The 12,949-nt window shown below is 32.6% G+C and overlaps 1 non-coding gene across 1 annotated transcript; it reads right to left on the bottom strand.

The window, feature by feature from the left end:
* Window positions 1-10,839: 10,839 nt before the first annotated feature.
* Window positions 10,840-10,946, bottom strand: LOC117197244 (U6 spliceosomal RNA). The gene has a single exon (XR_004477772.1). It is a non-coding gene; the product is annotated as a U6 spliceosomal RNA (small nuclear RNA).
* Between the last annotated feature and the right edge of the window lie 2,003 nt (window positions 10,947-12,949).

A 12,949-nucleotide genomic window follows, 5' to 3' on the forward strand; every position in this document is an offset into this window, starting at 1 on the left:
AGATGCCTCAAAAATTAAGAATAGAACTACCATATGATCCAGCAATTTCACTCCTGGGTATACATCCAAGAAAACAAAAACCCCAATTTGAAAAGATATATAAACTCCTGTGTTTATTGCAACATTATTTACAATAGCTAAGAAACAAAAGCAACCCAAGTATCCATCAATAGATGAATTGATAAAGCTGTGTTATATATACATACAATGGAATATTACTCAGCCATAAAAAGAATGAAATCTTGACATTAATGACAACATGGGTGGACCTAGAGGGTATTATGCTATGTGAAATAAGTGAGACAGAGAAAGACAAATACTGTATGATTTCACTTATATGTGAAACCTAAGAAAGAAAACAAGTGAACAAACAAGAGTTACAGGTACAGAGAACAAACAGGTAGCTGCCAGAGGGGCAGGGGCTGGGGGAAAGAAAGAAGTAGATGAAAGGGATTGAGAGGTACAAACTTCCAGTTTCAAAATAAATGAGTCACGGGTATGAAATGTACAGTGTGGAGAATATAGTCAACAATTATGTAATAGCTTTGTATGGTGACACATAGTAACTAGGCTTTTAGTTGTGATCATTTTGAAATGCATAAAAAATACTAAACATATGTCGTATAACAGGAATTAGCATAGTGTTGTAGGTCAATTATGCTTCAAAAACAAACTTACAAACAAACTCATAGAAAAAGAGATCAGATCTGTGGTTACCAGAGGCGTGGGGTTGAGGAGAGGGGAAATTGGGTAAAGGCAGTCAAAAGGTACAAACCCCCAGTTAAAACATAAGTAAGTGCTGGTGTGTGATATACAGCATGATAAATGTAATTAACACTGCTATATGCTATATATGAAAGTTGTCAAGAGAATAAATCCTAAGAGTTCTTATCACAAGAAAAAGATTTTTTTCTATTTTTAATTTTTGTATCTATATGAGATGATGGATGTTCATTAAACATAATGTGATAATCATTTCATGATGCATGTAAGTCAAATCATTATGCTGTACACTTTAAACCTATACAGTGATATATGTCAATTATATCTCAACACAACTGGAAGAAAATACATAATAAATAAATATATCTTCAAATAATTTTTCAAGTATTTAAGGAATCATTAAATTATGGTATTCTAATAAATTCCTTTATGACAGGTAAAGATATGTACTTTGTATTTCAAAATATAAACTCACTTTTTATTGTTATATTTGTGCTACTTAAAGCAGAAAATTTCAAAATTGCATCTAAATACAAAGAAAACCTATTGAAAAGCTAATAAATCCTAAGAAGGAGCTGCATTAGCATTACACAATGGGGCCTTGTTATCAATTCCATTTGTTGTTAATTACACACTCACAAGTGGAGCAATGTTCTACTTGAAGCTTAATTTGAAGACAAAACAGCAAATTTCTAAGGCCTCTTTATTTTTTTTGTATGTAGTTAGTTTCCCAATGCGAAATTTGAAAGAGTGCACAGAATATTTTATTGTTGGAAACTAATTTCCTTAGGAATATATCCTTTTTGAAAGAATAATCTAGGAAGATAATTGGGGCAAAGAAAAATGTGTGTGGGATACACATGAACACTTTCTCAAATACTAACCTTCTATAACCTCATTTTGAACTAGGAAGAAAGCATATTTTATTCTTGTTCTCCTAAGATTCACTAACTTAACCTGAGAGTAAGCTAAACTAGAGTTGAAAGAATCCTGCCTTCTCTAAAGCAGGCTGTTGCACCCAGGGGAGTTTTTATGCCCCTTGTGGTTGAAGACACTTTTAACCCACTGTGGAACCAGCTTGAGTTATTGAAGATGACTCTGGACCTTAGCTATTGTTAAGGTCTGTTCAGGTCTGTTCCTCAAAACGTCTAGTGCAATCTAAAGAACATGAAGCCTCGCTTCTTTTCTTTGATAGAGTATATTTCTACTACATAAAATACACCTCTGTGTACTGAGAGGAGGAGTTCCCCTATATGTACGTCTCACTAGTCTCTATATCTTGCTCCCAAAAGTCTTCTTTCTACATAGAAGAGGAGGAAGCAGTCAATTACCTTTCTTTTAATGATAACCTTTATCAACTTGCATTTTGGAAACTAATAAACAGTACACCTTTGGATATTAAAATACCTCTTATATCTGACTGGAGATAAGATATGGCCTACTATATTCCTGGAGTGGAGCCACTTAGCCTGAAGGTAATACATACTATTTTTCATTTCTTTCTGATAAGAAGCAATCAATTCTCATTGATTTATAGTTCTCATAAATAAGGTAATATATTTCATGATTAATTTTAGTTCTAAACCATTTGCATATTGAATAAGAGATTCAGAAATGACTCTGAGAAAATAACTATGTACCTTTATTTACATTTAATAATCAATATGATTTATGCAGTCAACACACTTTTTATCATGGCTCTCATTTTAAATGAGTCTCATGAAATATACTGACCATTTTATGCTACCTTTTTATATTTTAAATTTAAAGGCAATATAGAGCTTTGTTTCTGCCTATGCCCTACTTCAGGACCCTACTTCCTACTTCAGCCACTGTAGGGTCAACCAGATGAACAAAGACTTTAATTTTGCTTAAATGCAACCTTTGCAATTCATGATGCCTATAGGAAATTACTGGGACTCATTCACAAACAACCCAAACTTCAGGACATTAATGCCCTTGGAACTATCCTTGGCCAATGAGGAGAGGGAGACAGTGCACAAAATTCTTCCCTCTTTGTCCCAGGGGATAGAAGATCAGAAGGTACTGCCATATCAATGCCAGCCACCTGTTTGGGCAGCTAACACAATAATGCATTATATTGGCTTTCCCTCCTTTCATAGTGCCCTTGTGCCCCAACCCCAAAACATTTCAAATTTGTGCTCCCTGAGATAACATTCCCAAATAAACCTTTGTCTCAGGCATGTGTCCTTTTGAGTCTTTTCCTAAGTTCACTTAGGATATTGCTTTTGAAATTCATTTATGTCACTGTGTGAATTTTATGTTGAATGTTGTATATATATACAGTGTTTATCATTAAGCAGTTGAAGGACATTTAGGTTGTTTTCAGGTTTTGGTGAATATAAATAAAATGACTATAAACATTTGTATGCAGGCATTTGTGTAAACGTATGTCTTAATTTCTTTTGCATCTAGTATACACTTTATTAGAATTCTAGCTGCTTTGCCTACTTGCCAGCACTTGTTCTTGTCAGGTCTTTCTTCATTTGTTTCTTTTTTTGGCCATTTGATTAGATGTGTTGTAGTATTTCACTGTGGTTTTAATTTGCATTTGCCTAATGACTAATGGTAGTGAGCATCTTTACATGTTCTTATTTTAAATCCATATCTCTTCTGTAGCAAATCGTCTTTTCACATATTTTACCCATATTTACTGGGTTATTCTTTCCCATTTAGTAATTTTTTTAGATTTCCTTGTGTATTCTCCTTATTGGTACTTTATTAAATGTGTCTTGCAAATGTTTTCTCTGAGACTATGGTTTGCCTTTTTTTTTAATGCTGTTGTGCAAAAAGCAGAAGGTTATATGTGCCCTATCTAAAAAGTAATTGACTATCTCAATATCATACAGATTTTCTCCTATGCTTTCTTCTAGAAAGAAGTTTTAAATTTTACTTTTATATTTACATTATTGTCCTTGCACATGGATGTGTAATTGTTTCAACACCACTAAATCAATGAAGAAAATATTTATTTACTGAATTATATTTCCAACTTTTTCAAAACTATTTGCTCATATTCATGTGGGTTTACTTCTGTCATTTTATTCTGTTCCATTATTATGTGACTATTATTTTATCAATACCCTACTATATGATTACTGTAGCTTTACAGAAAATCTTGAAATCTGGAAATGTGAGTCCCCTAATTTTGCTTTCATTTTTCAAAATTGTTTTGGTAATTTTTTCATCATCTGCTTTTCCATATAAGTTTAGAATCAGCTTATAGATTTCCTCAAAGATATAATCAGCTTACAGGATTTTCTTTGGGGTTGTGTTCAATCTATAGATCAATCTGAGAAGAACTTACATCTTGACAATTTTGAGTCTTCCAATCAATGAATGTGATATATCTTTCCATTTACTTAGGTCTTCTTTGATACTGATCAACAATATAGTATATTTTTTATTACACAAATTATGCCCATGTTCTTTGTTTTAAAAATATTTATCCCTCTTTCATATTTTAGTGGTATTATAAGTGGTAGTCTTTTTTAAATTTCAACATCTATTGCTTATTGCTACTATAAGACAACTGATTTTAGTGTGCTGACTTTATTTTCTGTAACCAATTAAATTCACTTATTTTAATAGGTTCTTTGGGATTCTCTACGTAGACAATCATGGCCTCTATGAATAAAGACTGTTTTCTTCTTTTCCAGTCTATATGCCTTGTATCTCTTTTCTTCTTCTTATTGCACTGGTATGTATATTATAGGATAGGAGTAGTATGAGTAGAAATTCTTGTTTTGGACCTAACCATAGAGGGAAACCACTTAGTCCTTAACAACAAGGTATGATGTTAGCTCTAGTTATTAATAGATACTCTTTATTCATGAGGTAAGGTTAGTCATAGTTTGTGAAGTAATTTTGTCATAAATTGATGTTGAATTTTGTAATGTTTTTCAGGTATTTATTGAATGTATAATTTTTTCTCTTTTAAAATTTTGGTTTGAATGAATTACTGTATCAGTCAAGGTTCTTCAGAGAAATAGAAGCTGTAGAAGATGTAGATATAGATAGAGATACAGGTAGAGATACAGATATAGATAGAGAGAAAGATTGATTTATAAATTTATTATTAAGAAATTGGTTCACTGACTCACATATATGGAGCTGAAAAAGTCCCACAGTCTTCTGTCTGCAAACTGGAGACCCAGGAAAGCCAGCCATGTAGTTCACTCTGAGTCTGAAAGCCTGAGGACCAGGGGAGCTAATGTTGTAATCCCCAGATACAAGGCAGAAGCAGACTGATATTCTAGCTCAGCGGTTCAAGTTAGAGAATACATTCTCCCTTCCTCTACCATTCTACCGTTTTATGCAGTCCCTCAATGGATTAGATGATGCCCAACCACAATGGGGAGGACAATCTGCTTTATTCAGTCTACTGATTCAAATGATAATCTCATCTGGAAACACTGTCATTCCCAGAATAAATCTCACTTGCTCATGATATATTATCCTGCTTATACATTTTAAATTTGGTTTACTAACATTTCTAAGGATTGCTATACCCATGTTGATGAGGGATATTGATCTGTAATTTTCTTTTCTTATAATATCATCTGTTTTTGGTATCACTGTAATACTTGCCTAAGCACAAGAATTGGAAGGTACAGCCTCTTCCATTTTCTGGAAGGTTTTTTTCTTTTTTTTTTAAGAATTGATATTTCTTCCACAATATTTTGTATAATTCATTAATAAAGACATATGAATCATTAGTTTTCCCTTTGGGAAAGTTTTAACTATGAATACAGTTTCTTCGTAGACATAGGACTATTTGAGTTCTTCATTTCTTCTTGAGTAAGCTTTGGTCATTTGTGTCTATTAACATTTTTTTCGGTCTGTCATCAAACTTATTGGCATAAACCACTAAGTTTTAGGACGGTTTGTTACACAAGAACAGCTAATTGATACAGTCATTCATTTATTCATTAATTAATAAATGTATCTTTCAATATAGACTTAAAATGCCAATAATATTTTTTAGATTCAGTCACATACTTTGAATATGATGATATAACTGAACTGTAGGGAATCAGAAACTAGTATAGAAGAAAATTATGCTATAATATTTAGAGCTTAGTGTGATAAGCATTATCTTATTCAGATTTATTAGGCATTCACTATGAAAGTAGAAAGAACTTTCTACTTTTATACTAAGTACTACTTACTATGTCATGCTATGTGGCACTTCCTATATGCTACTATGTAAGTAAGTAGCACTCTTCAAATCATAAGACATATTTAAATTTTTTTATACTATAAATATATGAAATTCATAGACCTCATCTACAGATCTAATTACTTTCTCTGGTTTATTCAACTCTAGCTACACTAATCTCTCTACCAGTTATATTTCATGCCTTCCATATTCCCACCTTTGGAGTCTTTGTAACCACAGATTCCTCTACTTAAAAAATCTCATTTAGACTAATCCTTAGATGTTACCTCCACAGAAAGGCCTTCCTTAGCCACCTGTTAAAATTACAATTCTCTCTCCTGTTCTGTGCACTTACCCTGTGTAATTTTCTCACAGCATTATATGACAATATGCCATATACAGTTGACCCTTGAACAATATGGGTTTGAACTACATAGGTCCACTTACATAAAGATTTTTTAAAATAAATGCGTACTATAGTACTACACAGTCTGTGGCTGGTTGAATCCAGGGATGTTCAACCACACATACTGAGGGCCAAATATAATGTTATACCCAATTTTCAACTCAGTGGGGGTTGGTGTCCCTAAAACCTGCATTGTTCAAGGGTCAATTCTATTTGTTTATTTGCTGTCTTGTAACCTCCTTTTAGTTTAAAAGCTCAATGAAAGCAGGGACTTAATTTTATTCTCTGCTTTGTTTTGCTTACTGCTTTATCTACAGTGGCTAGATCAGAACTTAGCACATCATAGGCATGCAATAAATATTATGGAACAAAGAAATGAAGGAATGCCCATTATATTAGGAGCTATAATTTTTTTTTTTTTTTTTGCAGTATGCGGGCCTCTCACTGCTGTGGCCTCTCCCGTTGCGGAGCACAGGCTCCGGACACGCAGGCTCAGTGGCCATGGCCCATGGACCCAGCCGCTCCGCAGCATGCGGGATCCTCCCGGACCAGGACACGAACCCGCGTCCCCTGCATCGGCAGGCGGACTCTCAACCACTGCGCCACCAGGGAAGCCTGGAGCTATAATTTTTTATAACAAGTAGAATACTCATTTATAGTTGAAAAATCTGGCTTTGATTCTGTGAACTCCTACTACTAAATTTAAGCACATTACATAATTTTTCTGTTTTTATTTTATTAACCTCTTAACTTAAATGTTCAACTCTGCCATCATGTACATTAATTTCTTTTGCCTGAAATGTTTAAGTGTTCCAGTCCTCACTAATCACTCTCTTTCATTACTAATAAAATTCTTGTTCATTATGCTACATACTTCTTTATTTACTATACTAAACGGTCATTTGAAATTTATTTAATATTTTTTATATTTGTGTTTTCTCCAGAGTAGAGTGACCAAATTGAGGGGAATCAGCCCTATTTTTTTATTAGCTAGATTAAGTCAGTGGCTCAACTTCTTTATCCTCAGACCATCATTGATGAAGATATGTCAGACATCTTATTGGGATCTGACATTTTGTGGTTGTGGATTGAAGGTTCTCCCTTTTATTTACTGGGTAAGAGCACATAGATGCTTGAAAAACTTTCAATTGGCTCTTTACCACAGTTCCATGTAATTTATCTAACATACAAAGGCCAAAAGTCAAGTATTTTGTCTGTAGTCTACCTAAAATTGCCACACTGACTAGAACTTCCAGGCATTCCCCTTGGATTTTCCTTCAACTGTCAAAATTTGACTGACCCAGACCAGCTATCTTCACATATAACCCATTCTTTACCACTTTCCAAGTGTCATGGTCCCTTACATCTCCTTGTGAATCATAAGATTTCCTCATCTTCCTGTTTTGTCTCAGAAATTTTCAAACCTCTAACACTAACAGTTATGTTGCTTTCTTTTCTCTAGGGTATGGAGAGGGATAGGAGAACTTCAGGCCTCAAAGATGGATCAGGAAAGGAGATCCACCACAGTGATGTGGATGTAGGAACATCCTTGTCTTCTTTCTTGATACTGGGTAAAACAAACAAATAAAACTTAAAAACTAATATTTTTTGTCATTAAGTTACAAATGTCAACATTCACAAAATATTTATAGTCTCATTTGGTGGAAGAGTATTATTTCCCTGTCCTTAAATTTCATTTAAAAGTCTTTTTATTTGCCCCTTTCCAATGTTGACAGGGAAAGTAGATGAAACTTGAAGACAAGAACTATATACTTTATTTGATAACTATAACTTTGTCAGATAATGTGTCCTATGTAGAATAAATTCTCGTTATTGTTGAAGAAATAATTAAAAGAATGAAGTTTATTTCTAAGGCTAGCTATTTGTTTTTTATTTAGATAGGTTTAATATTGTTCCTTTTTATAATTCTAGTTTCAGTTTTTTCCCTATTTTATTCAAACTTCATAAAATCCATTCATAGCCTCCCTCCATCTTACTCCCATCTCCACAGTGAAAAAATAGAACTTTTAAACTTTATATTTCAATATACACTTAATCTTATTTAACAGTGTCTTTTAAAAGGCTGTCATTTCTCTTATTTCTGATAGACTTTTCTTGTGAATTCATCTGTGTAATGTGTCACACTTTAGAAACCACTTTACACATTCTAATTGGATCTAACACAGCAGCCTTGAGGAAGACAGAATAGTACTATCCTCCTCATCTTACCGTTGCTGAATAAGAGAAGTTAAAAAAAAAAGAAAAAAAAAATATATCTTAGTTCACAGACTGGGGTGGGAGAGAGAAGATCTTCTGCCCTATTTTTCAGTGCTATCTCTATTATATCAAGAAGCCACTCAGGAATAATACAGCAAGCTTTTCCAGTATTGCATGGTCAGCAATTATGTAAAAGAAGCCACTCACTTAAGACTACACACTCTAGGGTTTTGTATGAAATTTATATGAAATTCTAGAAAAGGCAAAACCATAGTTTGCTTTCTGGCAGATCAATGATGTATAGAAGCAAGGGTGGGGGCAGGGATTGACTGCTAAGGAACACAAGGGGGCTTTTGTGGTGATGGGAGTGTTCTAAACCTTGACTGTGGTGGTAGTTAAATGACCGTTGCCCCTGGTCTATCGAACTGCACACTTAAAATGAAGGACACTCTTACTTCTATATTAGTAACATAAATATATAATTTGTTTTTCAAAATTTATTGTCCAGCATGCTTAATCAATTGACGTCTTTTATGTTTTGCCTTTAAATGCCTTGGTGACTGGTTCAGGTTGAGCACGTTGTTAAAAATGCAAAGCCATTTGTTTTTCTCCCATCTGACCTGATACACTAATCAGTAGGGCACTGTTGTGTTATTTAGAACAAGGAATGAGGTCAAATTTCTCCCTAGTGAAGAATAAATAGCAAATGTACTTCAAAAAGTACTTGGCATTTAATGCCTAATCCTTAAGATTACTTAATGTTTAAAAAAAATGGCCAAGACATGGTACTTTATTACAAAACAATTTGACCAACATTTTTTGGTTAACAATTTTTATGTATAATGAGCCACATTCATTTTAAAATACAAAAGCATGAGCTCATTGGATAGTGGGTTGAAGCAATATAAGTAAAACAGATTTTAAAAGAAGATAAATAAAGTATACAGAAGCTTAGGTTCTTTCTCATTGTTACTTCTCTTAGTCTTGTAAATAGCTTGAAACAATGATTTTTCCCTCACCCATTAATATTTTTTCTGTGATACTAGTGCTGGTACTTCATAAAAATATTATGTAAAAATATAAATATGTAAAAGAAAAAAAGTAACATAATGAAACTACATGGATCCAATATCCAGTATTAACACAATCAGTTTTTCTCTAAGTCTATACCTGATCTCCATCCCACATACCACCCTAGATATTTTTTCAGTCAAATCCTAGATATCACTTATTGCATCCATAGATCCTTTAGTATGTATGTATTTAAGATACTTTAAAACTCATTATTCCTATGTTTTTATTATTCCTAAGGTAATTAAATTCTTTTAATGTTATGAAATACACAGTATTCAAATTTCCTCCAATACCTTATAGTATTTTAAATTTACAATCACTTTGTTTAGTGCATACTGCATTTTATTGGTATAGTTTAAATTGCTTTTAATTTATAAGCTTCCCATCTTTTTTCTTGTAATTTATTCAATAAAGAAAGAAAGGGTATTGATTATATAATAATTTTGCACCTTCCAGATTTTGCTTTTTGTATTTTTTGTATCACTTAAGATGGTCTGCATACTACTTTATTTCCTATAAAATAAACTTACATTTTAGAAAGCTGATAAATTTTGTTCTATTTTTTGATAATACTACTTAATAGGAGTTGTGAGCTTCCTACTGTAACACATCAAGAGGTACATTATGTCTAGTTTTCATTCTTATTGTTTTTATTAAGACTGATCTAACCAGCTAGATTTTCCTTTTTTCTTTACTATCAGTATGAACTCAGAATGATACTAATATATATATATATATATATATATATATATATATATATATATATTTATTTTAGATGTTGGGGGTAGGAGTTTATTAATTAATTAATTTTTGCTGTGTTGAGTCTTCGTTTCTGTGCGAGGGCTTTCTCTAGTTGTGGCAAGCGGGGGCCACTCTTCATCGTGGTGCGCGGGCCTCTCGCTGTCGCGGCCTCTCTTGTTGCGGAGCACGGGCTCCAGATGCGCAGGCTCAGTAATTGTGGCTCACGGGCCTAGTTGCTCCGCGGCATATGGGATCCTCCCAGATCAGGGCTCAAACCCGTGTCCCCTGCATTAGCAGGCAGATTCTCAACCACTGCGCCATCAGGGAAGCCCACTAATATTTTTACTAAAATTAAAATTACTGAGAAAATTTAAAATTTCCTTGTCTTTTTATTTATCATATTATTTTAATTTTTTCATTTCTATTTTCATGTCTATTTATTTATTTCTATTGTGGTAAACTATACATAACATTTTAATCATTTTTAAGTGTACAGAAAAATATAGAATATTTCATTAATTTTTCATATCATCCTTGCACAGGATCCAAGTTAACCTTCTCTATATCATTCCAATTTTAGTATGTGTGTTGCTGAAGTGACACTTTGCATTTCTTCTTATCTTTAGAGTAAAAGATATTAAGGATATATCTGAATATCTGGCTTGGTTTATATCACAAATATATTGCATCTTAAAATTCTATTAATGAATAGATCTTACATCATTTAAACCTTTTTCATTGAAAATAGGTTTCACTGTTTTGTCATTTGTCTATTTGTTGATTATAATGTTTATCAGTCATGTATATTTTTTGGACAAGTTACATAACTAATATTAATTTTATCCTTTATTGATTCTATTTCATTAGTCACATTTAGGACTTTTCCCTTCTTTCAAGTTTATAGGTGCATTCACAAATATTTTTTTCTAATACTTGCAGTGTGAAGTTATCTTCTTGTCTTTTCTTCATATAGCTATGACATTATTCCAACACTATTAATTATACATAATATTTTTTGCTCACTGATTTCTGATGCTATATTTATAATATATGAAGTTTTTCTTTGCAAATATATCTATTTTCAGATTTTCTATTCTGGTCCACTCATATTCTGATATCTTACTCTCTTAATTATAGAGGACTCAAATACATTTCATATGGGGTGGAGGTTAGAACACCCTTTTCATGGTTTACTGGTTTCTCTATTCTTTCTTGTCTGTCCTTTCACATAAATGTTATAATTAACTTTTGTAGCTCAAGAAAATAAAAAGATGGTGTTTTTATTGCAATCATATTAACTTTACAAATCAAATATTTTTACTGATATTCACATACACGATTGGTTTTGTAGGTTCCTTTAGAGCAGTTTTTATCAGATTTTGCAACATTATACTCACCTTATAACAAGAATTTGGAAGTTGTCTCCCCCTTTGTTTATGCTTTAAAATAGTTTAAGTAGTATTGGGATTACCTTTAAGTTGTTTAAAGCAATTCATTTGTGAAAGTATTTTGAGCTTAGGTCAATTTTTATCATAATATGTCTTGATTTTGGCTGCTTGTGAAAACTTTCTCTGAGACATGATATTCTCTTGCAAAATGAAGATATAATTCTTAACTTATTTCAGAAAATTTTAGTAACTTACATTTTTTAATATTTATTTTTTGTTCTTGCTTTTTTTTCATATGTATATATGTATATACAGATAGATACATAGATAGGTAGGTAGGTAGGTAGGTAGATAGATAGATATACATATACATATGAACTACTTTCTCTACTTTTTCTATCACTTTCTTCCTCACCCAGAACTACTGGAGATGAAAGGGCTAAAAATTATGACATTGTTGAAAAAAATTAAAGAAGACATAAAGAAATGAAAAGATAGTCTATGCTCATCAACTGGAAGAATTAACACTGTTAAAATGCCCATATTACTTAAAGCAATCTACAGATTCAATGCAATCCTTGTAAAAATCACAATGATATTTTTCACAGAAATGGAACAAAAAAAAATTCTAAAATTTGTATGGAACCACAAAAGACCCCAAATACCCAAGGCAATTCTGATAAAAAAATAACAAAGCTGGAGATATCACACTCCCTGATTCAAATTACAGTACAAAGCTATAGTAATCAAAACAGCATGGCAGTAGCAGCAAAAAACTGACAGATCAATGGAACAGACTTTAGAGCCCATAAATAAACCCACACATATATAAACAACTAATTTAACACAGAGAAGCCAAGAACATACAATGGAGAAAGGAAAGTCTGTTCAATAAATGGTATTGGGAAAACTCAACAGCCACATGGGAAAGAATGAAACTAGACCACTATCTTACACCATACACAAAAATTAACTCAAAATGGATTAAAGACTTGAATGTAAGACATAAAACTTCTAGAAGAAAACATAAGCAGTAGATTGTTTGACATCAGTCTTAGCAATATCTTTTTGGTTCTGTTTCCTCAGGCAAGGGAAATAAAAGGAAAAATAAACAAATGGGACTACATCAAACTAAAAAGTTTCTGTACATCAAAGAAAATTATAAACAAATGAAAAGGCAGAACCAGGAGGGGAGGAGGGTGGTAGTGGGAGGAATAG

Source organism: Orcinus orca, chromosome 3, assembly GCF_937001465.1.
Source record: "Orcinus orca chromosome 3, mOrcOrc1.1, whole genome shotgun sequence".
NCBI classification, from domain to species: domain Eukaryota; kingdom Metazoa; phylum Chordata; class Mammalia; order Artiodactyla; family Delphinidae; genus Orcinus; species Orcinus orca.